This window comes from Macrotis lagotis, chromosome 1, assembly GCF_037893015.1.
Source record: "Macrotis lagotis isolate mMagLag1 chromosome 1, bilby.v1.9.chrom.fasta, whole genome shotgun sequence".
NCBI classification, from domain to species: Eukaryota; Metazoa; Chordata; class Mammalia; order Peramelemorphia; family Peramelidae; genus Macrotis; species Macrotis lagotis.
In genome coordinates, this window is record NC_133658.1 from 799,427,044 (window position 1) to 799,453,067 (window position 26,024).

Below are 26,024 nucleotides of genomic sequence, written 5' to 3' on the forward strand. Positions count from 1 at the left end.
TTATGTTTTATGCCTTTTTCCCTGTCATGGTTTTTTTCCCTTTTTGTTCTTATTCTTCTTTTACAACATGACAAATATGGAAATATGTTTAACATGTTTATACATGTATAACCTATATTAGTTTACTTTCTGTCAAGGGGAGGAGGGAGGGAAGGAAGAAAAATGTGGAATTCAAAACCTTACAAAAAATGATTATTGAAAACTGTTTCTACATGTAGTTGGAAAAATAAATAAATAAATAAACAAACAAACAAATAAATAAATAAATAAGTGAATGAATGCTGAAAGAACTTTTGCTACAATCTGACCTCTATAGTATTTTGTTTCAGTTATGTGAATCTTTTCTCCGACCCAGCTAAGAACTGTATCCAAATCAGTATGTGTCTCTCTTTTTTCTCCTTCTGCTCCAAGGTAGCCAAGTAGGAGGCTAGCCAAACCAGGGGAATTTAAAAAAGACCAATTGACTGATTAGTTGCAAGGTATTGATTATAACATATTCTGAATTCTGGCTATTTACAATTTTTTAGATTGGGAGAAACCTAATATTTCAAAAAGGATTAGTATTAGTTCTAGACTTTGGTCAGTCTCAGGTTTGTATGACCTTAGATAAAACATTTTCCCTTGGATTGGACCTATTTCCTCATTTGTAAAATGAGGTGCCTTGTTGGACCTTATCCAAATCACTAAGCACCTCTGGACTTCAGTTTCCTAATCTGAAATAAAAAGAGAGTTGGAAAATGTAATGACTTAAAAGTGTTGAGTATAAACTAGTTATAATTATTATTAATAATAATATACTATCGTTATTTTTAGGGGCAGCCAGGTGTCACAGTGGCCTGGTTTCAAATCTGACCTCAGATATTTATTAGTTGTGTGACCCTGAGCAAGTCATTTAACCCTGTTAGCCTCAGTTTTCTCATCTGTAAAATGAACAAACTACTCCAAGAATTTTTTGTCAAACAAAAGAAGAGTTGGACACAACTGAAATGGCTGACAACAGTGAAAGGTGAAAGCCAGGGTCACATGCAAGGGACTTGGACTAACTCTATATGGTCCAAGGTCTAGGGCTAGTTTCTTTCTAGAGTATCTCTCGCAAATGTTTTCCACTTTTCTACTTAGTATAAGATGTGATGTGTCCTCATAATAATTATCCTGGATAATAATAATGATAATAATAATTATCATTATTGCTTATAATAATATAAAGTCCCCCCCACTTTTGCTCTCCCCACTCTAATCCATCTTGTATCTACTACCAGAATAATCTTTCTCATGTAGGTCTGACTGATCATATAAAATCTCCAGGGACTTCTTGTCTTCTTTTCTTTTTTTAGGTTTTTTTTTTTGCAAGGCAAATGGGGTTAAGAGGCTTGCCCAAGGCCACACAGCTAGGTAATTATTAAGTGTCTGAGGCCAGATTTGAACCCAGGTACTCCTGATTCCAGGGCTGGTGCTTTATCCACTGTGCCACCTAGCCGCCCTGACTTCTTGTCTTCTGAGAAAAAATTCAAATTCCTCATTCTGACAACCAAAGCCTTAGACAACCTGGTATCACCTTACCTACCTTTCTAGCCTTGTTACAACCTACTCCCCCACACATAATCTACGAACAAGTCAAAATGGTTGAGTCCTTCCCCCAAATTCACCCCATAATTTCCAGTGTCTAAACCTTTCTCCTGGTCATTCTCTGTGTTTGGAATGTTCAATCACTTTTTTTTTTACTAATTAATTCTCTCCCATCCTTTAAAGCTCAACTCAGAACCCCAGGGAGCTTTCCTTACTTCCTTCTCCATTCCCATCCTCTAGTTAGTAAAGACTTCTCTCCCCTCTCAGATCCCACATAGTTCTCTGGTGGACCTCTTGAATGCATTTCCTATGTAATACTTTGTATTGTAATAAGCTCCTCTAGGGTAGGGGCCTGGCTTTATCTAAATTTATATCTGATCCAGCATAGAGCTTTTTTGGAAAGTACAGTTTGTTCAGTTGAATTGTTCATTGTGTGTAAGAATCTGGGCCTAAGAAGACATCCCACTTTTCTCTTCTCCAGAGAGAAGGCTACTCCCTGGTCATTTTCTCTGCCATCCCCCAGGTCTGGAATGCTCCTCCTCTGTTCTACAACTGACCTCCTTGGCTTCCTTTAAATCCTAACTAAAATCCCCTTTTCTATAGGAAGCCTTCCCTATCCTCTCTTAATTTCATTCCTTCCTTCTGTTATGTCCTATTTATCCCATATGTTGCTTGCTTTGTATATATTTGTTTGCATGTTGTCTCCCCCATTAGACTGTAAACTCCTTGAAGGCAGGATCTATTCTTTTGTCTCATCTTTTAATTTCCAGAATTTAGCAGGGTCTGACATATAATAGTTACTTAAAAATGTTAACTGATTGATTGAAATCAAAAGAAGAGCAAAATCCCTGGGGTTCTGCAGTCCCTCTGTAGAGGTCTTTGGTTTATCAGATTTCATTCTTCTTTTAATGATCCTCTGAAGAGGTCCTTGACCCTTTAAACCAGAAGGATTTCAGAACTCCAGAAATTTCACTTTTAAGGATCTTCTCCTAGGTTCTGCTACCCCCTGACCTAACACCCCAAGACTTCTCTGTCTTTCCTCCTTACTTCTGGGAGATGGATGAGACAATAAGCCTACCAAAGAGAGAGGAGAAAGGAAGGGGAGGGGAAAAAAAACAGAAAAATGATGGAAGCGGTAACTCAAATAGTCAATACACAGACCATAGCCTTAAACCCAGGCTGGAAGAATCGAGGATTTTATAAAATCAGAGATGTTAAGACTGGACTGGGAAGAACTGTATTAGAACACAGAATGTCAACATCCTTAGGGCTTGTTTAGCATCACAGAATTTCAGGACTGGAAAGGACCTCAGAATTCACTTAGACCAACTCCCTCATTTTTTAATTGGGGAAGCTAAGGGCTAGGGAGGGGAAAGGATCTTTCCAAGGTCACAAATCAAATAGATGTCAGAGCTTTAAACATCCTCCCCTGCTTCCTTCAATGAACTCAGCTGAATCAAGTTACTGACAAAAGATTATGTATTTTTCTCTAATTTTTTTTTCTGTTTGGATTTGATTCTCTTTTCACAACATGATTAATAATGGATCTATGTTTAGTATGGTTATACATGTATAGCCTATAATAGATTGCTTTCTGTTAGAGGAAAGGGAAAGCAAAGGAAGGAAAGCAAATGTAAAACTAAAAACCTTGCAAAAAAAATGATTGGTGAAAACTACCATTGCATGTAATTGGAAAAACAAATAAATAAAATATTTAAATTTCTAAAATTAAATAAAGATCAGTGGGGGAAGAATCCATGACTAGACAGGAGGTAGAGAGGATTGTTGAAGATAAAATAGAATTTCAATTCATATTTCAATTACATAAAACCTTGCAAAAATGATTATTGAAAACTACCACTGCATGTAGTTGGAAAACTAAATAAATTAAATATTTAAATTTTTAAAAGTTACTGACAAAAGATCCTAGACATGCCTCAGAAATGAAATGTTAAAGACAAAGCAGTATATATCTGGCATCTTCTCACTCTCCTTGACTCCTCAGAGTCCTTCCCAGACCCTGTTCCTTAGATTTCTCTTCCCTGGAGGCTGTTGGCTGGTGCAGTGACTAGAGTATTGTTTCTTGAATTCAGAAGACCGGAGTCACATAGGGGAACTCTGGAAATCAAAAAGGAATCTTTAAGAAGAATAAGGAAGGGGTGGCTAGGTGATGCAGTGGATAGAGCACCGGCCCTGGAGTCAGGAGTACCTGAGTTCAAATCCGGTCTTAGACACTTAATCATTACCTAGGCCTTGGGCAAGCCACCCCATTGCCTAGAAAAAACCTAAAAAAAAAAAAGAAGAATAAGGAAAACAAAATTATAATGGTAACAAAAGGCCATGAACCCTGAAAGGAAGAGGAGAGAGGCAATGAGAAGACTCCCAGACTGGAAGTCAGGGATCTTGGATACAAATCTTGTGACCTCAGTTTCCTTCTCTGTAAAATGAGAGACATGGATTAAATCTGAAGGACCCTCTCAGCTCTGAATTCATTATTCTAGATTGTCTTCAAGCCCTGATGTTCCATGTTCTAAGGTCCCTCCCAAATCAGACATTCTGTGTTGCAGAAACATTTGTCTGCTTTCATGTTCTATAGTCTAGGACAGGAGAAGGAACCTTTTTTTTCTGCCAGTGGCATTGGATATTTATCATTTGCCTGGTATTTTTGGTCAAAAATTTAATTAATTCACCCTTTAAAAAGCTCCTATACTTCTGGAATTTTGAATTCTGCCTATGGTTGCCATGGCAGCACCAGACTAAATGATTCTGAGGACCTTATCCAGCCCATAGGACAGTTGCTCCCTACCCCTGTTTTGGGATAAGGGATGATCATTACTTGGCAATTTTGAGTATTCTAAGACTTTGAGAGGTTGTGGGTGAAGTATAAATGTTGAATGTAGTCCTCAGTATTCCTGTAATTAAGTCATTCCCATGTCAGGGCATCTCTGCCCCACCCACCCACCCCAGGGCTCACAGTTTCATCTTGCAAGGATCCAAACTCCTGCAAGGGTTGGTACTTGGAAGGCAGGGCTCTAGAAAGATCTGACCTCAACAGGAGCAGAGGTGGGCAGGAGGAGAGAAGAATTCTGAAAGAGAGTCCCAGGACAAACAGAGGGATGAAGACTGAGAAGGGATGGGGGCTCCAGGAGGAGTCCTATAGTTCTCTAAAGTTGCCTTCCACTTCAGGACCAAGAGGCAGGATATCAGAATGTAGACAACACTGAGCTCCAAATCAGGAAATCTAGGTTAAAGGAGAGGCAACTAGATGATATGGTAGATAAAGTGTAGGTCTTGGGAATCAGGAAGACCTGAATTCAAATTCCACCTCAGACCCTAGCTACACAACTCTGAATATATCATTTAATTTCTATTTGCCTTGGTTTTCTATTCTGTGAAATGGGGATAATAAGAAAACTTACCTCCCAGGATGATAGTGAGGATCAAATGAGTTAACATATAAAGCTCTTTGCAAACTTTAAAAGTTAGTATTATGTTAACATATCCTATATAATACTTACAAATTTTTGTAATATTGAAAAAAAAATCTCTTCCCTGCTCTAAATCTCAATTTCTTTCTCTATAAAACAAAAGGGTAGATTAAATTATCTCTGAACCCCCTCCTCCAACTCTTACACTTCAGACTTCTTCTGGTATCTGTCCTGATACCTGTGATCTCTCCCTCCCTTCTCCTGCTTCTCCCAACTCCAAGATGCCAGAATCTCTCTCTAATCAAGTAAGTATGTGACTCACAATTAGTGGAAGATGTTAAAGTGACAGAATCTGACTTCATTATTGAATGACAGAGGAGTAAAGAACCATGGATAGAGGGGCTACATACTGAGAACCCATCCTCAATGATGCTCCTGTAGCAATAGCTAGCATTTATTGTTGTTTGTACTTCATTCTCAAAGAAGATCATGACATCAGGAAGGTGATGATACTTAACATTTATTTAATATTTTACACTCTCTCATTTAATTTTCAAACCACTTTGTGAAGTCAGTGTTGCTATTAGCTCCATTTTTCAGATGGGGAAACTGAGGCTGAGGCAGGTAAAGTGATTTTCCTGGGGTCACATAACTAGGAAGTCTGAGGCAGGTGTTGAACTCAAACCTTTCTGGCTCCAGATCAAGCACTCTACTCACTACACAGTTCAGCTGGGTAGCCAAGGCTACCTCTCTAAAGACAAAGATTCCTTTTCTTTTAAGCTCTCTGTCTTGGAAAAAAGACACAGACTTTGTCTTCAGGAAACCCCTGTCTGAACAGGAAGATAATCTCTGCCCTCAGAGAACCATAAGGTCTGAGGAGGACACATGACCCCTGAAGTTGGGGAGTCCCACCTTCTATTCCCCTGAAGTTGGGGAGTCCCACCTTCTATTCAGCCTGGGGAGGCAGTTTCTGTCCTAGCCTGAAGGAGAGAGATAATAAACACGAAGGTAGCAAGAGTTACCAAGACTTCTAAAGAGGATTTCCTATGAAATAGAGAGTTGGACTCAGGGAAGAAAAACAATGGAGCCTCATAGGATTAGTCTGGGAAGGCTTCTTGGAAGAGGGTCAGTGATTTGGAATGTTCTATTGAAAGTCAAGACCATATGCATACTGGTGGGTCCAACCCACAGTTCTCTAGCTAGCATCAGGCTCCAGTTGCCTGGCCCTAGTTCTGGGGCCCAACAACAACTGCATCCAGAGTCAGGAAGGAAGCAGTCCTGTGATCCTCACAAGGCCTCTCACCCCATTCCTACTTCCCTTTCCAGCCTTGATCTAAAATGAAGGAACCAAAACTTCCCCCTTTCCCTTCCTCCTTATTGCTACACCCTTATTCACTGTCCCCTACACATTCTAGGGTCACTTTAGTCTCTTTGCTCACAAAATACCCCAGACCTGGAGTGACTTTCCAGAGCCTCTTCTCTTCTCCTGACCCTATAAAAGCCTCAAGACCTAATCAAGTTCTAATTCACCCTAGGATTGCTTCTAATCCAAACTCCTCCTTTAACAAATGGGGAAAATGAGGGCCAGTGAGGGGAAGGATCACAAACAAGACCAAAGTAGAGCTAAGACCCAAACTGAGGTCTTCTGACTTCCAAGTCTTGGGGCCTTTCCACTAAATCACACTCTGCTTCCTCCTCCCTTCCCTTTGAGCTCTTTCCAAATAAACTGTCTGAACCAATTCAATCAAATATTTACTAACCATTTACTGTGTACAAATGTCTGATTTAACAGGCAACTAACATTTATTAAGCACCTACTATGTATCAAGCACCAGGGATCCAAAGAAAGGTAACTGTAACTCTCAAGGAGTTTACAGTATAATAGAAAACATGCAGCTATGTACAAACATTGAGGCAGCTAGGTGGTGTAGTGGGTAGGGCACCAGTCCTGGAGACAGGAGGTCCTGAGTTAAAATCCTGCCTCAAACACTTAGTAGCTATGTGACCTTGGGCAAATCACTTAATTCTATTTGCCTCAATTTCCTTATCTATAAAATGAACTGGGGAAGGAAATGGCAAAACCATTCCAGTATCTTTGCCAAGAAAACCTCAAATGGCATTACCAAGAATTGGACATGACTGAATCAACTCAACAGAAAAATTATTAGAAGTGGAAAGGTAAAAAGAGGCAGGTTAGAAGAGTTTTAAAAGCCAAACTGAGAATTTCATTTTTTATTCTGGAGATAAGAGGAAACCACTGGAATTTACTGAATAGGAGAGGTGACATAATTAGATCTCCAATTTTGGGAGAGCAATCTGAGTAGAGGATGGACTAGATTAGGAAGCGATTTGAGGCAGGGAGACTCACAAGCAGCCTATAGGCTGGGGAGCAGGGGGTGTGGGGCAGGGAGGAAAGTTTTAATAAGATTAAAGCTTTGTCCTAATGGAGCTCAGTCGGTACTATGGAATCAAACATAAACATAGATAAAACATTATGCAGGAAGGTGCAAAATAATCCAAGAATGAGAAAGGTCATCACTAATTAGAGAGGACAGAGCAGGCTTCCTGGAGGAGCTAGCTTATGAAACTGAGATTTAAAGGACTAAAGGAAATTCAGCAGGGAAATAAGGGAACAGGAGGGAATTCATGCTTAGAGAAAAGGCATGGAGAAAGGGGAAAACTGCAGGTCATTTTGAGATTCCATGAGTTTACCATTTAATCCATTTGTACTTAATCAATATAAGTAGTTATTGATAGAACAGGTAAGTAACTGTATTATGAAGTACCTAATTATAGAGGTAGGTGCCAGATTGTAGTGGTGAAATAGTAAATAGAAAGTTGATCTTAAGAGATAGAGAGGTTCACTGGAAATAAAATGGATAATTTTCATTATATAAGGTTGAAAAGGTTGTGCACAAACAAAATCAGTGCAACTAAATTAAGAGAAAAGTAAGTAATTGTGGGGGGGGGGGGAATCCTTGCAGGAAATATCTGATAAAAGTCTAATTTTTCACATACATAGGAAATAGAGCCAAATTTATAGGTAAAGCCATTCCTCAATTGATAAATAGTTAAAACATATGGAACCCACAATTTTCAGAGGAAAAAAATCAATTATCAATAGCCACATGAAAAAATTGCTCTGTCATTAAGAATTAGGGAACTAGAAATTAAAACAATTCTGAGATATCACCTCACAGTCATCAAATTGACTGAAGTAATGGAAAAAGAAAATGATAAATACTGGAGGGGAATGTGAGAAAATAGATATATTAATGTACTATCAGTGGAGCTATGAATAGTCCAAGCATTCTAAAAAGCAATTTGGAACTATGTCCCAAAAGTTACCAAAACATGTGTACTCTTTAATCCAGTGATTACATTGTTAGGTATATATGTCCCCAAAGATATCATCAAAGGAAAAAGAAAAGGATTTATATGTACAAATATTTATAGCAGTTCTTTTTGTGATGGCAAAGAATTAGAAACAGAGGGAAATGCTTAGCAACTGGGGATTGGCTGGACAAGTTGTGGCATATGATTTCAGTGGGATACTACTATGTTATAAAAAATGAAGGAAAGAATTTCAGAAAAAAACTTGCAAGAATTGATGCAAAGTGATGCAGACAGAAACAGTACAACAATTTACACAGTAACAACAATATTGTAATGATAATCAACTGTGAAAGACTTAGTAACTTTAATCATTAATCACAATAACCCACCACAAGTCCAAAGAGTTCATAATGAAAAATGTTATCTACCTCCAGAGAGAGAACTGAGAAGACTTAAAATTTGATTGAAGTATACTTTTCTCTTTCTTTCATTTTTTTAAAAAGAACATGGATAGTGTAGAAATTTACTTGGCATGATTTCATGGTTTTTATATTTCTTGATTTCTCATTAGGTAAGATGAGAGAACCTAGAACTGAAAATAAAATAAAAATGAACTTAAAAAAATGAAAAGAAAGTTGACTTTAAAGCCAGGAAGCCCCAGGTCCAAGTCCTGCCTCATACAACTTGTGAGACCCTTAACCTCTTAGTTCACTAGACATTTCCCAGGCCTATAAATGTAAAAAAGATGCCTTATATGTACTGGTGGAGGGAGTTTCCTCACCTCAGGAGTTGCTAAATTAATATAATTCCATATCCGGTCTGTCTCTGTCTCACACATATAGATCTAAATTCAAATCCAGCCTCAGATATTTACTAACCATGTGACCCTGGACAAGTCACTGTTTGCCTCTTTTCTCATCTGAAATGGACTGGAGATGAAAATGAACTGGAGAAAGAAATGGCAAACCAGTCTAGTATCTTTGCCAAAAAAAAAAAAAACAAATGGAATCATAAAGTATGAGATGTGACTGAACAACAACAAAATGTTTAAAATGTTATATTCATATACACACATATGTATATATATATGTATATGTATGTAGATAGGGGTGTGCCTGCTTGAAAGTAAGTGTTTAATAAGTGTTTGATGATTGGTTGATGGATGGATATCAGGAAAATTAGTAAGATATCAAACAAAAGGTAAAGAGCTGCTCAGGTAGAGGGATCAGTCAGTCCCAGAAAAGGAATTTTTAAGTGGCCTTTGAGGCTCCATTGGGTAGTAACACACCTTAACATTCAATGCAAAAGGTAAACACTCCTGGGTCCAAGTCACCAGTAACACCCTCTACTGTGTACCTAAAGACTTGGGGTTGGGTATTCATACTTACCCACCTCAAACCACTCCTTAATAGACAGACAGTCTGTAGCCTTCCTTTCATACCATGTTTTCTTCCTTCTCAGGTTAATTTCCACATTTTAATCTTCTCTCCTGAGCTCCCTCTAATCTTTTTTTCCCTTTCCTTCCAGATCAATAAAGGATCTTGGGCTGCATCATCCCCAAGTGACTGTTTCCTCCCCAAATTCCTTATATTGCCTTATATAATCACATATATTCCTCATATAAGCTGGTTCAGTAGCAAGGGTCTTAATGTCAGAAGACATGGGTCCTGACCTTAGTTCTACCACCAACTTGTGTATTGTGTAGAATTTAGATAAATCACTTCAAGGGGTAGCTAGGTAACTTGTCTTGTTAAGGATGGGAAATACCTTGTGGGCTTCTCACTCAGATATTATATCCCTCCCCCCCCAAATAGGGATGGTCAATTTTGAGGAATGAGCTCTGGGATGGATTTTATATCAAAAGATGAGTTTAAGCCTCAGTGCTATCACTTTATGACTTTGAATAAGTCACTTAATGCCACTGAGGCCAAGTCTCCTCGGTCTCCCTTCTTCCTCTTCTTGTGTAAACAAAGGCTCAAAGACATGAAATGACTTGCTAACTTAATGGAGGTGATAATGTAAATCTGAAAATCAAACAAAAGGAGGTATTGGAAAAGAATTTTGAGGAGTAGAAATAGCAACCCAAGTGAAAGATTAGAGAGCCTTAAAGTGTTTTGTTCCTCTCATTCAACAGCTTCCCCCCCAACCTCCCCTCCCCCTTCTGTTCTTTAGTTCTTTCAAAGGCATTTAGATTAGATGGAGTCCTATGGGGTGGGGTAAGGATGTGCCAAAAGCATGAGGTGCTCAAGAATTTAGTTAGTGATGAAACATCACAATGCAGGACAATGTTAGTGGCCTGGATTGGCTGTAAGGAAACCTGGGTTCTAAATCGTTCTAAGTCCTGATTGCTTGTCAGAGACTTGCTAATGTTTGTCCTTTCTCAGAGAAGACCATGACATCAGGGAAGTGATGCCATGACAAGCACATGAATTGGATTTGAGTGAGGGGCTGCTGTGCTAAGTCATCAGCCTCAGTTTCTCTTCCAGAGCCATCTGCACCCAGTGGCCAGATATGAATCAGAATGACTAGAGATGGCCCTGGATTTGAGGCAATCAGGGCTAAGTTATTTGCCCAAGATCACACAGCAAGTAAGTATCTCAGGCTGAATTCAAACTCTTCTCCCCCTGACTCCAAGACTTGCTAAGTAATCTAGAACAAGACATTTTCCATTTTAGAGCCTCAGTTTCTCCATTTGTAAAATGAAGATGTGGGTGGAAGTAGTGGACTAGATATGCGCTAAGATCTCTTCTAACTTTGACAGTCTGTGATTTCTGTTAAGAGAGGCCCCCAAACTGCTTTCTCTTCACACTCTTCCTCTGAGAAACAAATCAGCATTGGGGATACTTTTTTGGTAAAAGGTCTTCAAAAGGCAGCTAGGTGGATAGAACGTTGAGTCCCAAGACAAGAAGATGAGTTCAAATTCAGCCTCAGATGCTTATTAGTCATGTAACTAAGAAGGGGGAAAGGATGATTCTTGATTTGATGCCACCCGTGGTCAGGCTCTGAGCTCGGCTTTTAGCAGATATCTCATTTGACCCTCACAACTCTGGAAGGTAGGTACTATTTTTACACCCATTTTACAATTGAGGAAACTGAGGCTAGGACTTGACCACGGTTGCACTGCTGGGGTCTGAGGCCAAATGTAGGCAAGTCGCTTAAGCACTGCCTTAGTTTCCTCAAATGAAAAGTGGGGATATAGTACCTACCTCAGCATCAAATGAAGTAATGCTTGTAAAAAGGCTTAGCAGAGGGTCTGATGAGAGTAGGCTCTGTGTACCTGCCTATGCCGGCACTCTGCCCTCACCCTTCCCTGCAAAGGGGAAGAAAGGGTTTGAGTAACTTACTCAAGCTCTTAGAGCAAACGCGTGGAGAAACCGAGCTCTCCGGGCTTCTGACCCAGATTTCCTGAACCACGGAAAGGAGAGAAGAAAAACTTCTCATCCTGAGCCTCTAGCCTGGACTTGCAGAAAAGGACAAAGAAAGGGAAGGGGGGGGCCGAAATCCGGCCAGACTTCTCCAGAGCCACGGGCCTCGGTTTTCTTCGCCCACCGGGGTGCCTGTGCCTGCGTCCCCAGCTCCTGAGCCCTCCTGAGCCTCACACCTGTGCGGGAGCCGGTGGGCGCTCCCAGAGGAGCTGTCCGTCGGGGAGCCGGGAGCATGCCCGGCTCATCCAGCCCGCCGCCTCCCTGCGCCCCGGGACCGCGGAGCCCGGCCTGCCGTCCTCCTCCCTCGCAGCGGCTCCGGAGCCCCCGAGGGGCTCTTCTGCGGCAGCGCTGCCCCGCGGAGCCCCGCTGGGTGCCCCGTCCACCGCCCCCAAGGCCCCCACCACTGGGAGAGCCTCCCTCGGGTTCTCCCCGCAGTGATGCTCGCAGGGCTCCCCGGGCCATACCTCTCAGGGTTAGTCCCGAGGAATCGCCGTCCAGGGCCTCTCCAGGGTGGCCACCGCGGGCCGCTCCCCGCACCGGGCTCCTCTCCCAGCTGCGTGGCCTCCTCCAGGCCTCGTGGCCCCCCGCAGTCTCCAGCCCCCCGGGCGCCCCTCAGGGACCTCTCACTTCAGGCTCCTCAGCTTCCCTCTCCGGACGCACCTCCCTCTCAGCATTTTCTCCGCACCCCCCAAGTCCCCCGCCCCGCCAGCCTCTGGCTCTAGCCTCTCCAGAGCCCCACTTTTTTCTCCTCGGGTTTCTGGACCGCTCCGCCCCACCCCGGCCCTCTGGGCCCCTTGTTCACACCCTCTTCCCTCCTAGTCTCCCACTGGTTCTCCAGTGCCAGTCTCAGAGAGAACCAGCGCCGCTTTCCCGGAGAGCACAGTGGGGTTGGTGGGAGTGGGCGTGGGGAAGCGCAGGGCTGGGCTTGTTTTCTTGGCCAGACGTAGAAAGCTCAGCACTCAGCCCCGATCTTGTCACCCTCTCATGTGGGCCTCAGCTTCCCCAGACATTTCTAGTGTCACAGTAGAGTGAGGAACATGTGGCCCTCCCCTTCCTTCCCTCCCTCCCCTGCCACCTCCTGCCCCTTGGGACCGGGAGACCTGTTTAGGGCGATGTTGGGAACGATTCCAAACGTTCTCCAGGGTTCAGAAGTTCTTTAAGAACTGGATGGGATGGAAACAACGTAAAGACTAATAGACTGCCTTTGTGGGGGGGGGGGGGGGAAGCAAGATGAGGGGAAAAATTGTAAAACTCAAAATAAATCAAATCTTTCTTTAAAAAAAAGAACTGGATGGGGACTTAATTATCTATCATCCATCTATCTATCCATCTATCTGGTTTGCCTGCCTACCTACCTATTTATCTGCCTGTCAGTCTGTCTATCAAAAGCTATCTGGGGTCGACTAGGTGGAGCAGTGGATAGAGCACCGGCCCTGGAGTCAGGAGGATCTGAGTTCAAATTCGACCTCAGACACTTGATAAATTACCTAACTGTGTGACCTTGGACAAGTCACTTAATCCCATTGCCTTGCAAAAAAAAGCTATCCGAATATATATGAAATAATCTATTTCAACTTTACAAATGAGGATACTGAGCCTCAATAGAGGGAGTATGATTTGCAGAAGTTCCTTCAAGAAATCGGTGTCAGCTGGTATAACACCTAGTACCTTAATTTTCCCCTCCCCCCATCCCAAGTAGGTCAAGAATAAGTAGGGAAACAGTTCTAAACACTTTTCAAGGGTTGTCAATCCTTGTAATAGACCAATAGACCTTTCTGAGTTCACATTCTCTTTATCCATCTCTAATAGATAAATATCTCTCTCCATCTTAAATCAAATCGATGAACATTTACTACTTACTTAAATTGGCTGGCACCGGGCTAAATAGAATGCAGTGTGACAGAAAGATGGTAGTCCCTGCCCTCAGTGAGCTCCTATTCAAATGGGGGCGGGGGGAGGGCAAAATTGATTGGTGTAGAGATATTGTAAGGAAGAAATAACTTAGCCTAGGCTCCTCCTGAAAACACTACTGCTGCTGCTGCTGCTCCTCTTACTGCTTGTTCTTCATTAGAGAGATGATGCTATGAAAAGCAGTGATTTAGATTTAAGTGAGGGGGCTGTTGTGCTAAGTCACTACCTCACTTTCTCCTCTGGAGGGGCAATCAGGGTTAAATGACTTGCCCAAGGTCATACAGCTAGTAAATGTCAAGAGTCTGAGGTCAAATTTGAACTCAGGTCCTTCTGATTCTAGGACTGGTACTCTATCCACTGTGTTAGCTTAAGTGTGTAATATTGTGCTTGTTCCCCTTTAGACTCAGAATTTTAAAGCTACAAGGTTACTCAGCAATCATTTAGTCCAACCTAAGGCAGCTGTAGCAGAGTGGATGGAGTCCTTTGGCTCATATCCAGCCTCAAGCACTTTCTAGTTGTGTGACTCTGGGCAAATTACTTAATCTCTGCCTCGGTTTCCTCAACTGCAAATTGGAAATTATTCCAGTCCTCCTGAGAGAACCCGATAATATAATATGTGTAAAATGCTTCATACAATGTCTGGGGAATTGTAGGCACTTAATAAAATTTGTTCCCTTCCTCTCCATAGCCCCCTCCCCAAAGCAACTACTCAGGATTCCACTGTACAACCTCCCTGCCAAGTCTTCCAGCTTTGTCTGGAACTCTCCCCTGATGGAAACCCCATTACTTTGGAAAGCAGCTCATTACACTTTAGAAGAATCTTTCTCATATCCAACTGAAATCTGCCTTCACGGATCACTCCTATTTCTCATCTCTGAGGCCAAACGAAACAAGTCTAATCCCTTTTCTCCATGACAGTCTTCAAATACTTGAAGAAAGATATCATGTTTCCCCTAAATCTTCTCTAAGGTAAATATCCTCATTCCTATCTTTTTTATGGTGTAGCCTCTAGTCTCCTCACCATTCCATTCACCCCCTTCTGGTCACACTCCCAGCTTGACTTTCTTGAAATGTGGCAAAATATGGCCCCAAAGGGGCATACAATAATCCAGATGTGTACTGATTAGGGCAGTGGAAGATGAGATTAAAACGGAATCAAAGATCTGTACTGGAAGGGACTTCAAATATCAATTCTAACACCAACATTTCACAGATTGCCAAAAAGAAACTGATGCTCAGAGAAGTTTTGTAATTTGTCCAATGTCACACAGCTAGTAAGTGGCAAAAATCTGAATTTAAAACCAGACTGACTCAAAATCATTCTTTCTACTGACCACTGGCCTTAAATTTACCTCCTTTGTTCTGGATACTATGCAATTCCTTTTTTAAAAAGCACTTTTTAAAATTACGCATAAAGATAGTTGTGTTTTGTTTTGTTTTTGTGGAAGTAAAATAAAAAGTTTAATTAGCATCAGTTGATGGATTGCCAAGTGGCCAGCAAATTCATTAATGAATAATGGCCTTCCTTAATGAAGCCCAAAACCATATTGGGTTTTTGAGGTTCCCAGTGGCTCCCTCAACTCCAATAGATGACAATTTTCCTCATTCAAGAGTCCTTCTTGAGGTCTAACACAAGGGGCCTCCTGCTTTTCCAAACCTGAATCCCTGGCCAAGGTGGTAGTCTAGCAGAAAAGACCTTGGATTAAAAATCAGAAGTCTTAAATCCTTCCTGGGCTCTGTGTTTGACCTTGGGCAAGTTCCAGTTTCTCTGTCTATATAACAATGAGGCTGTGGAGTTAGATGATCCCTAAAGTCCCTCCCAGCTCTGTCACTCTGTGTTTCATATCCAAAGATGGCTCCCTTCTACAATTTTCCAGTGTTCCTGTCTGGAGATGGGGACCAGCCAGGTCTGGATCTTGCTCAGAACAACTTCTTGAGGTTGAAGTCAGTCTCACTCTCATTAGACCTGGCTACAGAGATTGGGATGTCTGGGATATCTGGGGTACCCTAGGGAGACTGGGTCAGGAAGACAGAGACCGGCAGGAGTGGGAAGATATGTCCTTTGCTAGGTAGAAAACATTAAGTGCTGATAATGATTAAACGTTCAATTTCTGCAATTCACTTAGGAATGTGTCTTTTTTATGATTAAACATAGACCACTGTGGAGAAAGACCCTTTCCCTAATAATACCTAATACTCTAAGGATTCTAATCACCCAGATCCAAGGGAGAGAAGCTCAGCAGAGAAAGAAACCCAGTCAGGGTACCAACTGAGCAAGACTGGGGTAGAGTCCTGTGCTGAGCACCTCCTGGGGGGAAATAGAAAGGATGCTGAATTCCAGACTTCAACAAAGCTCTGGCTTGAGGGGAAACAGATCTCTGCCCTCAGGGAGAACCCAGTCCAAGGGGAAAGACACTGTTAAATCAAACTAATTTAATTCAATACGTTTTATTCGACTACAGTAAACCTAGTAACTCTTCCTTCCTCTGTCTCTTTCCTCCCTCATAGACAGACAAATTATCATCATCATTAAGTTGTCCCTCAGTCTTTTTCCTTCTTCAATCTGAGAAAATGAGGGCCTTGTACACCTTCCTTTGGGTCTTTTACACCTTGTTCTTGAAGTGAATCTGGTTGAGTATTTGGAGTCCTGAGGAACCTAATATGAACTTTTTTTCATCTCCAGTTCCTGACTTCTTCAATCTTCTATTAGATATTTCAAGTCAGTCTGTCAAAGTTTTATAGAATACCAGTTGTGTGACCATCCCTGAGATAAATGTGGTAAGAGGAGACAAGATTCCTGTGACCCAGTTTCTGTCTTTGAAGGAGGCATGATTTATTAACAGGCACAATACTGGCAGTACCCAACATCAAACTGGTTCAAGACAATTTGCAAATATGTTTCAGTCATTCATTCAACAATTACATTAAGTGGCTTTGAGGTGCAGTTTAGATATGAAACCACACCTGCGACCCTAAAGCTTATCATCTGGAGGTGTTGAATAGTGGGGGGAGGAATTTGGAATTACCAAAAGAGCACGCAACTAGGGCAGTATACTGCACAGAGCTTTGGACTTGGTGCCAAAAATTCCCGAGTTCCAGTGTTGCCTTGGACACTAGCTATATGATGCTGGGCAAGTTACATCTCTCTCAGCAGGAAGATTGTGAAGATAAAATGAGATATAAGTAAAGTGCTTTACAAACTATAAAATTCACACTAGTTAAATACTTGGAAAATAGAAAAGATGATGAGAGCATAAAACAAGAACCAAGTGATATGTGATGTTGGAAAGAGGAGACATTTTTGATTGGAGGGGTGGGGGGTTAAGGGTTAGAAAGAAGAAATAATAAAAACCAGGAGACCAATCATGAACCTTTGAAATTATCCAGGAAAGAAATAAAGAGAATCTCTCTAGGTTGGTAGTTGTTGTGTGCACAGAGAAAAGGGGATGGGGATGGGATTATTAAAGGAGCCAAATCATCAAAACTCTGACATTTGGATATAGGGGCACTGAAGAGGAGGCAAGGATGATCCTTGGGATCTTGTGTTACTGGGAGATGGGTATTGCCCTCAACAGAAACAGGGAAGTATCAGGGAGGGGTGAGCCTGGGGTGAAGATGATGAGTTCAGTTTTGGAAATGTTGAGTTTGAGATGTGAATGGGGACTTCTGTATTGTGGGCTCAGGATGGAGTTTAGGGCTGGCAGTAATCTTCAAAAAGTTATGTAATCCCGGGGGCAGCTAGGTGGCGCAGTGGATAAAGCACCGGCCCTGGAGTCAGGAGTACCTGGGTTCAAATCCGGTCTCAGACACTTAATAATTACCTAGCTGTGTGGCCTTGGGCAAGCCACTTAACCCCGTTTGCCTTGCAAAAACCTAAAAAAAAAAAAGTTATGTAATCCCCAGTAGAAAGACTATAGCAAGGAAAGATAAGAAAGTCAGAACTCTCTGGCACATCTATGTCTAAGGTTAGGACCAGTGGTGGGTTTTAGTTGGTTTGTACCAGTTCAGTAGAACCAATACCTAATTATATTGAGTTTGCCAAAACAATTGTTAAAATGGCACTTGTAATCACAGTTCTCTCTAAGGTGAGTACCTGGGTGGCTGCCCAATTTGGAAATCACAAATTTACATTCTTTACTTTTTTTAATGTCCATCTGTGCAACACCATTTTCCAAGTGCCTGTAGTAATGTTCATTCCCTCTATAGGTGAAAAAAATTGATGGAACTATGCTTGCAATATTTATTCATTCACTTCTTTTTTTTTCCTTAGGTTTTTGCAAGGCAAACGGGGTTAAGTGGCTTGCCCAAGGCCACACAGCTAGGTAAATATTGTCTGAGACCGGATTTGAACCCAGGTACTCCTGACTGCAAGGCCGGTGCTTTATCTACTACGCCACCTAGCCACCCCTATTCATTCACTTCTTAAAACTTATACTGCTTTTTAGGTTTTTTGCAAGGCAATGGGATGAAGTGGCTTGCCCAAGGCCACACAGCTAGGTAATTATTAAGTGTCTGAAGCCAGATTTGAACTCAGGTACTCTTGACTCCAGGGTCAGTGCTCTATCCACTGTGCCACCTAGCTGCCCCCAAAACTTATACTTTTGATGAAATACTACATTTTAATTCCTTCATTTTTGTTACATCAGTAAATAAACATAAAACATAAAAAGTGCCAAACCAGGGGGTGACAAGTTGTCATTTGTTTCTGCTTTGTGTTATGCCCAAAATTCCCCTAATATATTACCTGAATGTTGAAATCAACAGAAAACTGGGACAAATGAACTAATAGAAAAAATAGATTTCAAGGGTTCTCTTATCATCCATTTTGGAAGCCATGGAAGTAGAAGAAAAAAGTTAGAATAGGTAGAATACGCATATGTTCCAACACTGACTGCTGTGGTCACCAGGCTGGTTTCACTCCATACATCACTTTTTTGCTTACTGTGAGTAATATAGCATAAATCTAATTTTGTGTACCTCTTTTATTGTTCTTATTTGAATATTAAATGCATGCAATATTAAACTACCTTTCAGTATTTCTCTTTGGTTATTAGGTTATTAGAGCAGAGAACTGGTTGTTAATTTATTTGAATCCCACAATGGTTAGGACACAGCCAATGACAGATGATCACAGATGCAGGAGGTGTCAATCTTAGAGGAGAACAGGTGGAAGTTATTTGAAATGGTAAGGGTGCAGACAATATTTAGAATTGACAAAAACAGCAGAGACATCAAGAAGGATGAAATCTGACAAGAATCTATTGAATTGAAAGACTTGGTGACTGTCATTAATTGACCAAACATGATTCCAGGGGTCTAATTATGAAATAAGTTGCCCAGGAGAGAGATGAAGGACTCAGTTTAGAAGGAGACTTTATTTTGGTCATAATCAAAGAGGAAATTACTAATGCTTTACTATACATGTTTATAACCAGGATTTTGTTCCTTTTTCTTTTTCATGTAGGGTGTGGGAGAGGGAAAAAAAGTAGATTTTTCCTAATTGAAAGAAACTTATTTAAAAAAAACTATTGAATTTACCAATTAGGAGTTCATTGGCATAAGTAATTTTCCAGAGGTAATAAAAAAACTGGCATAGATTTTTCAAGGTGTTTTATAACTATCATCTCATTTTATTTTCCCAATAACCCTGGGATATAGGTGCTATTATTATCTTTATTTTTACAAATGAAGAAATCAAGCAGAAATAAAAGGTAAGGGATTTTTCCCAGTGTCACATAACTGGTGAATGTCTGAAGGAGGATTTGATCTCACATCTTCCTGATTCCAAGTCTTGTGTTCTATCCACCAAACCACCTACTTAACAGAGAACCAAGAGTATGGGACAAAATATGTCACCAGGTCTTATACAGTATTTAGTTTCACTGAACTGTTTTTTTTCTTCCTCTTTTCATTCTTTGTCATAAGACACAGTTCTTTAAGAGGGGGAAAAAGTGGGACACATTGAGAAATGTAGGTGATGTAAAAACAAAAGACATAAAATTCTTTTTTCTTGAAAAGAACCCATTGACAAAAAAAATGCCTGAACAAGATGTGTCATAAGATTGTGATGGAATACTACTGTTCTATGGGAAATGATGAACTCAATGATTTTAGAAAAACATGGAAAGATTGTACAAAAATAATGAAGAATGAAATCAGCAGAACCAAGAGGACCTTGTATACAGTAACAATAATATTGATTTAAGAATGACTTTGAATGAACAAGTTATTTTGTCTATTTAAAAAAATCTAAATTAATTATAAAAGACACTATCTACATTCAGAGAAAGAACTAATAAATAAAAGTATGTATAAAATAATTTTGCACATACATATTTTTTTGTGTCTAATGACAGCCCTCTCCAGGGTGGGAAGAAAAGAGAGAAGGAAAAGAAAAGGAAAAATAAGATTTTGGTTGTACATTTGAAAGGAATAGAAAGTTGTATATAGTAGATTTGCAATTTCATGTAAAATAATCTTTTTAAAAATTATATTATAAAAATGCTTATTTTATTCCATAAATTAAAAATAAAATAATTTTTCAGAAAGAGCCCGTTGATAAAGTGTAATCATCAAAACAATCTGGTGCTGGATAAGAAATAGATTGGTTGATGAATAGAATAAACTAGGTATACAATACACAATACATCTATATAATCCTAGTGTTTGTAAATACAAAGATCATACATTATTTGACAAAAAATTTCTGGGAAAACTAGAAAGTAGTCTGGCAGAAACTAGGCATAGACCCACATTCCATACCATACACCAAGATAAGCTCAAAATGGTTACATGATTTAGACATAATGAATAATAACATAAACAAATTAGAGGAGCATGGCAAAAAAAGTACCCATCAGATCTATGGTCAGGGAAAGCATGACAAAATAAGAAATAGAGAGTATATCACAAGATACAAAAATGGGAAATGTTGATTACATTAACTTTAAAACATTTTGTGCAAACAAAACCAATGCAGCCAAAATTGGAAGGGAAGCAAGAAGCTGGGGGATGGGGATTACAGGAAGTTTCTCTGATAATAGTTTCATTTCTCAAATACACAGGGAATTGAGACAAACTTATAAAAATAAGAGCCATTTCCCAATTGAGAAATGATCAAAGAATATGAACAGGCAGAAGTAGAAATCAAAGGTATCAATCGTTATTTGAAAAAATTTGCTCTAAATTAGTAATAATTAGAAAAAATGTAAATTAAAACAGCTCAAAGGTATTGATTTAATTAGCCCAAGAAACATTTCTTTCTCTCTCTCATTATTTTCCTTGCTCTGCCCTTCCCTCTTGCATGTTTCATGTGGAAATGTTTTACATGACTTCATATGAATAATTGGCATTATATTTCTTGCCTTCTCAGTGGGTGGGGGAAGAACTGGGGTGAAAAAGAGAATTCAGAATTGAAAAGAAAATGAATCTGTATTCATGGAGAGTGAACAGTGTTAGTGGAGTGGACTGCAAGAAGTTGAGAAATGGATAGGCAGTGGAAAAGTCCAAGGCAGAGAATGTCATCAAGTAGATGTGGGAGTTTGACTGAAAAGGGGCATTATAGGGGGAAAGTGTATTTGATTTAGTCACATGACTTGAATTTAAATCCCAACCTTGCTATTTATTAGCTGTGTGCCTCTGTTTCCTCATCGAATAAAATAAGAGAATTGGACTAAAAAGTCTTTAAGGTCTCAAATGGATGAACCCTTTTATTTTAATCCATCATTCTTGCTAATTAGGTACTATTAGTCTAAAGGAGTGAGGAGAATATAGGGGTCCTGGAATGGTAAATATTTAAGGATGTGGTGGGATTAGTTGTCTTTCCTCCAGAGGTCTTGTGGTAAATGTTTGACAATTGGCTCTCCAGAAATAAAGAATGCAAGACACTTAAGTTTAATCTGCATTATTAGCATTTTCTCTAGACAATAAAATAATAAATTCAGCTGTGGTTTGTAGCATTTGTTGTTTCTAAGGTGTAAAACAATGGGCTTTGGAGAGACAGTTTGAGCTGGCTCCAGGATGCCCTCGCTCCATTTTTACCATCCCACTCCACTGGGGCCTCATGGAGGTATGGGAGGTTAGGTTTCCAATCAGGGGACAGTGAAAGATTGTAACTTTTTACTAACACTGGAAGGCAATGAGAATCTGCTACCAATTTAGTTTTTGGGGTTTCTAAAAAGTTTATTTATTTAAGGCAATGGGGTTAAGTGACTTGCCCAAGGTCACAAAGCTAGGCAATTATTAAGTGTCTGAGGTCATATTTGAACTTAGGTCCTCCTGACTCCGGGGCTAGTGCTCTATCCACCGAGCCACCTACCTGCCCTACCAATTTAGTTTTTGCAACCAACCTCATCACCAGAGAGGAAGGATAGTATAGGGGGAAAATGTTAGCAAATGATAGGAGAGTGAATCCTTTCTCATTCATTTTCTCAGAACCTGTTTCTTCCTCCTTATAATTGGGATTAAATTAATAAACAAATCTTTATTAAGTATCTAAGATGTGACTGGCATTGTTTTAGACATTGGAGATACAAAGACAAAAAAAAAAAACAGTCCCTGGCCTCAAGTTTAAATTACACTGGGAAAGATAAATGTGTGTGTCCACACACATTCTATATATGTATTCATGTAGAAGAATATACAAAATAATCTCACAAATACAAAATCATTGAGTCAGGGTAGGTATTGACAGCTAGGGGATCAAAGACCTCAGTGTAGAAAATGAAGCTTGAGCTGAACTTTGAAGGAAACAACGAATTGATTATAAGAGGCAGAGGGGAAGATAGAACAGTACATTCTAGGCAGGCAGTCAGCCAATAAATACAAAGGCCTTGAGAGGAGATTGGGAGAACTACGTATGAGGAACAGGAACATAGGTCATTCTGAAAGCAGGAACTCTCATTTTGAAGGATGAGGCTGAGATTTTATAAAAGCTGAATATCATCAAATGCCTCCAGGTATTTGTACAGAGGCTATGATACCCTGATAAGGGGAGAGATGAATGTGGGTTAAAATCATCAGGTAAATCTTCCTGGAAAAGGTGCAACTTGCGAAAGGTCTAGAAGGATAGATAGTTGGTGTATTGCAAGTGATGTTGGAGTAAGGACTCACAAGGATTGGAGGCTTCAGCTTAGCTAGCTCTCCTTGGGAGGTGAAAAATGAGTCATGGGAGGAAGTAGCCGGGCCAAGTCTGTTTATTTTTAACTGCAACTCGGTGGGAGTCCACAGCCCTTCAGTCTCTATACTCTCACCCTGTCTAACCCCATTTTGAACTTGGTCTACTGGCATCAATCTTTTTTTTCTCTCTCTCTCCCTCCTCCTAGGATTCTTTCACTCTTCTGCTTCTGCATCCTTCTCTCTTCCCTCTGGCTGTGTCTCTCATTTTCTCCTTATACCCCTAGCTCTGTCTCTCTGATTATTTCAGCTCTCTCTTTGTCCCTGAGTCTTGGTTCTTACTCTCCTCCTATCTGCGATGCTGCATCCTTCTGTCTCTTCCTTTCATATCTCTCTCATTCCCCCAGCCTGATCTGTTTCTCATTATTTCACTTTCCATTTTTTTATTCTCATCTCTCTAGCTATCCTTATTCATTCTCCCTCATCTCTTTTCCTGCCCAGTCTCTCATTTTCTGACTCCTTTCTGATTCACTGTTCTATCTCTCACCTCCCTCTGCCTTTCAATCTCTCTACCCTCCTGTTTTTATGTTATTTCTATTTTTCTTTTAATCCCATTTCCCCCCTCCACCATATGTCTTTTACTATCCTATCTGGTTCTTAGTCTTTTCATCTATAAAATGGGAGTATTAGTTGTATTAGAAGCAGCTAGATGTAAAAAATTAAGAAATCCAGAGTTCAAATACTGCCTCAGATACTTCCTAGTTAGGCGATCACTTTAACCTGCCTTAGCTCATCTGTATAGTGGAGATAATAACAGCACCCACCTTACAGCTTTGTTGTAAGGGATGACTTAGATAGCATACATAAAGAGCTTTGCAAACGTTAAAATGCTAGAGAAATGTAAGTTATTATTACTGGGGTACTTTCAATGTTGTAATATCCTCTGTGTGTGTGTGTGTGTGTGTGTGTGTGTGTGTGTCTTTTTGCGGGGGGGGGGGGCAGCCAATATTCCCTGTGGCACATTTGGGTGGAGCAGTCAGCCTTCACCCTGGGAAGCCCCTGAGCTTCTTGTACTGACCTCCACCTTTTATATGGTTAGGTCCCCTCCCGGATCTTTAAGATTGAGAGTGCTAGGGGCAGCTAGGTGGTGCAGTGGATAAAGCACCAGCCCTGGAGTCAGAAGTACCTGGGTTCAAATCCGGTCTCAGACACTTAATAATTACCTAGCTGTGTGGCCTTGGGCAAGCCACTTAACCCCATTTGCCTTGCAACCCCCCCCCCCATAAAAAAAAAAGATTGAGAGTGCTAGATCCTCAGGGTCCTCTCTGCAATGTTGGGACAGGGTTAAAGACCTCAGAGCTCCTGGGCCTTGGTTGTCCTTCTCACTGTCACTCACTGGAGTATTCAAGATGAGCATCCTGGGGCTGAGATTTCTCAGGGGAACAGTCCACTCTTGCTGCCTCAGCCTCCAAGCTCTCTCTACAGGCTCTGGTTGAGCTGGGAGGTCATCCTTCTTTTTACCCCTGGGATTCCAGCTGCCTTTTTGCAAACATTCTGAGGTGGAAGAAGTTAGAAATTGTAGTTTTCAGTGGATTTCTTGATCATTATTCAATTTACTGTGAACATAAGGGTTTTGGGAAATTAGATGTGTAGGAGGTTAGCAGTGGGCCTCCCACTTGGACAGCAACTTGATAGAAAGTGTTATTATATGAAGTGAAAGAATGAATTGTGAACCAGAAGCCTTTACGCAATTATCACAATACTGTAAATGAAAACAACTTTGAACAACTTAAGAAATCTGATCAATACAATAACTGTCTAGATTCTAGAAGTCTGATGGGGAAGAAGCGATGGCCCATAAGTGCAAAACAAAACATATTTTTTCAGATACTACCAATGCAACACACATTTCTTTTGTTCAACTATAGTGATTGCAAGAGGTATATTTCCTTTGTGTGTATGTAGCTATAGAAGGGGTAATTACAAAGAAAGAAGAAAAGCAGGAATGAAACATAAAGAAATACATAGAAGAGAGCAGAGGGAAATTCAGAAATGTACAGCCACACAGACCACTATTGATGTTATCAAGTTAAATTTGAATTATGTGCTCACACATATGCACTTTCATGCATACATATGTACCACCTTCTGTATGAAAGTGCATGCCTACGTGTGTGTGTGTGTGTGTGTGTGTGTGGCAGCCAGGTGATACTGTGGAGAGTCAGCACATTTCCTCCTGTGATTATTCTCATTTATATATTTATATATATACACACATATATATCAAGGTGTGTATAATGAACTCATGTTCATGATAGTCCATATCCATATATATGAAGTGACATAAAATTCATGTTTTCACATAGGACCCCAAGATTTAATACATACATGCATACACCACATACCTACACACATCAAACTGTAGATAATAGACTCTTTTTTCTGACCTTTGCATATGGGATTGTTTAATGATGCTTTCCCAGTTCATAATTTTAAACATGAGAGTTTGGTTCCTTCTAATTCAAGACCTAAACTAAGTCAAGATCTTTGACTCCCTGGTCAAACAGTCTCTTTCCTAAGGCTCCTTCTAGCTCTAACTTAGCATGTTCTGTGTTCCAAGAGCCCTTTCAGCTATGACGGTCTATGAGTCAACAAAAGCCAATTAGCAAAGCAGAGCCCAAATCTTGAGCCTGCCAAAGTCAACAAAGGCTTGGAAACTGAGCCATTAATTCGGGTGTCTTTGTTGGGGAACATTTCCTTTCGGGAAAGGAATGTAGCCTCCCATAATTCTTCCCAGTGATAACAGGGCGCCTAGGGCTGACATTGGTGCTGATGGGAATGAAAGATTACCCAGTAGGACATTAATCTAAATTTCTCAGTGCTAAGGCTTAAGGAGTCCTGCTTTGGATCAGAACTACTCAAGCTAACCTGGAATTTCAAGATCATTGACCTTCTCTTGGAGGACCACCCCTTCAGTGTGACCTAAGATGACTCTAAGACTTAGAGCTGAAAAGGACCTTGAGGGTCCTCCAGTCCAATTGCAAGTGGTAGCATCAGAATTTGAACTCAGGTCCTCTGATCTCCAGCACTTTCCACTGATTGTTGCCACATATTCTGTCCCAAGGACAAGGGCTACTTCTCTTTAATTTAGGAACTTTTGATGATGTTTCCAATTAGAAATGGTTGAATATTTCATTTCATTGCAGCCTTTATTAATGTGGAGAGTGGGGAGGAAAAAGAGATT

The 26,024-nt window shown here is 40.4% G+C and overlaps 1 protein-coding gene across 4 annotated transcripts in view; it reads right to left on the reverse strand.

The window, feature by feature from the left end:
• KCNE3 (potassium voltage-gated channel subfamily E regulatory subunit 3) overlaps window positions 1-26,024 on the reverse strand; it is a 36,271-nt gene that overhangs the window by 4,680 nt on the left and 5,567 nt on the right. Inside the window, exon 1 of one of the 4 annotated variants that reach the window (XM_074216866.1) lies at window positions 24,177-24,264. The exons of 1 other annotated variant lie outside the window; for it this stretch is intronic. The gene's annotated coding sequence lies outside the window, so the exon portion shown is untranslated. Of the gene's footprint in view, window positions 1-8,758; window positions 8,847-12,219; window positions 12,394-24,176; window positions 24,265-26,024 lie in introns of those variants that run through there. 2 more of the 4 variants (XM_074216865.1, XM_074216864.1) reach the window with 2 other exon arrangements.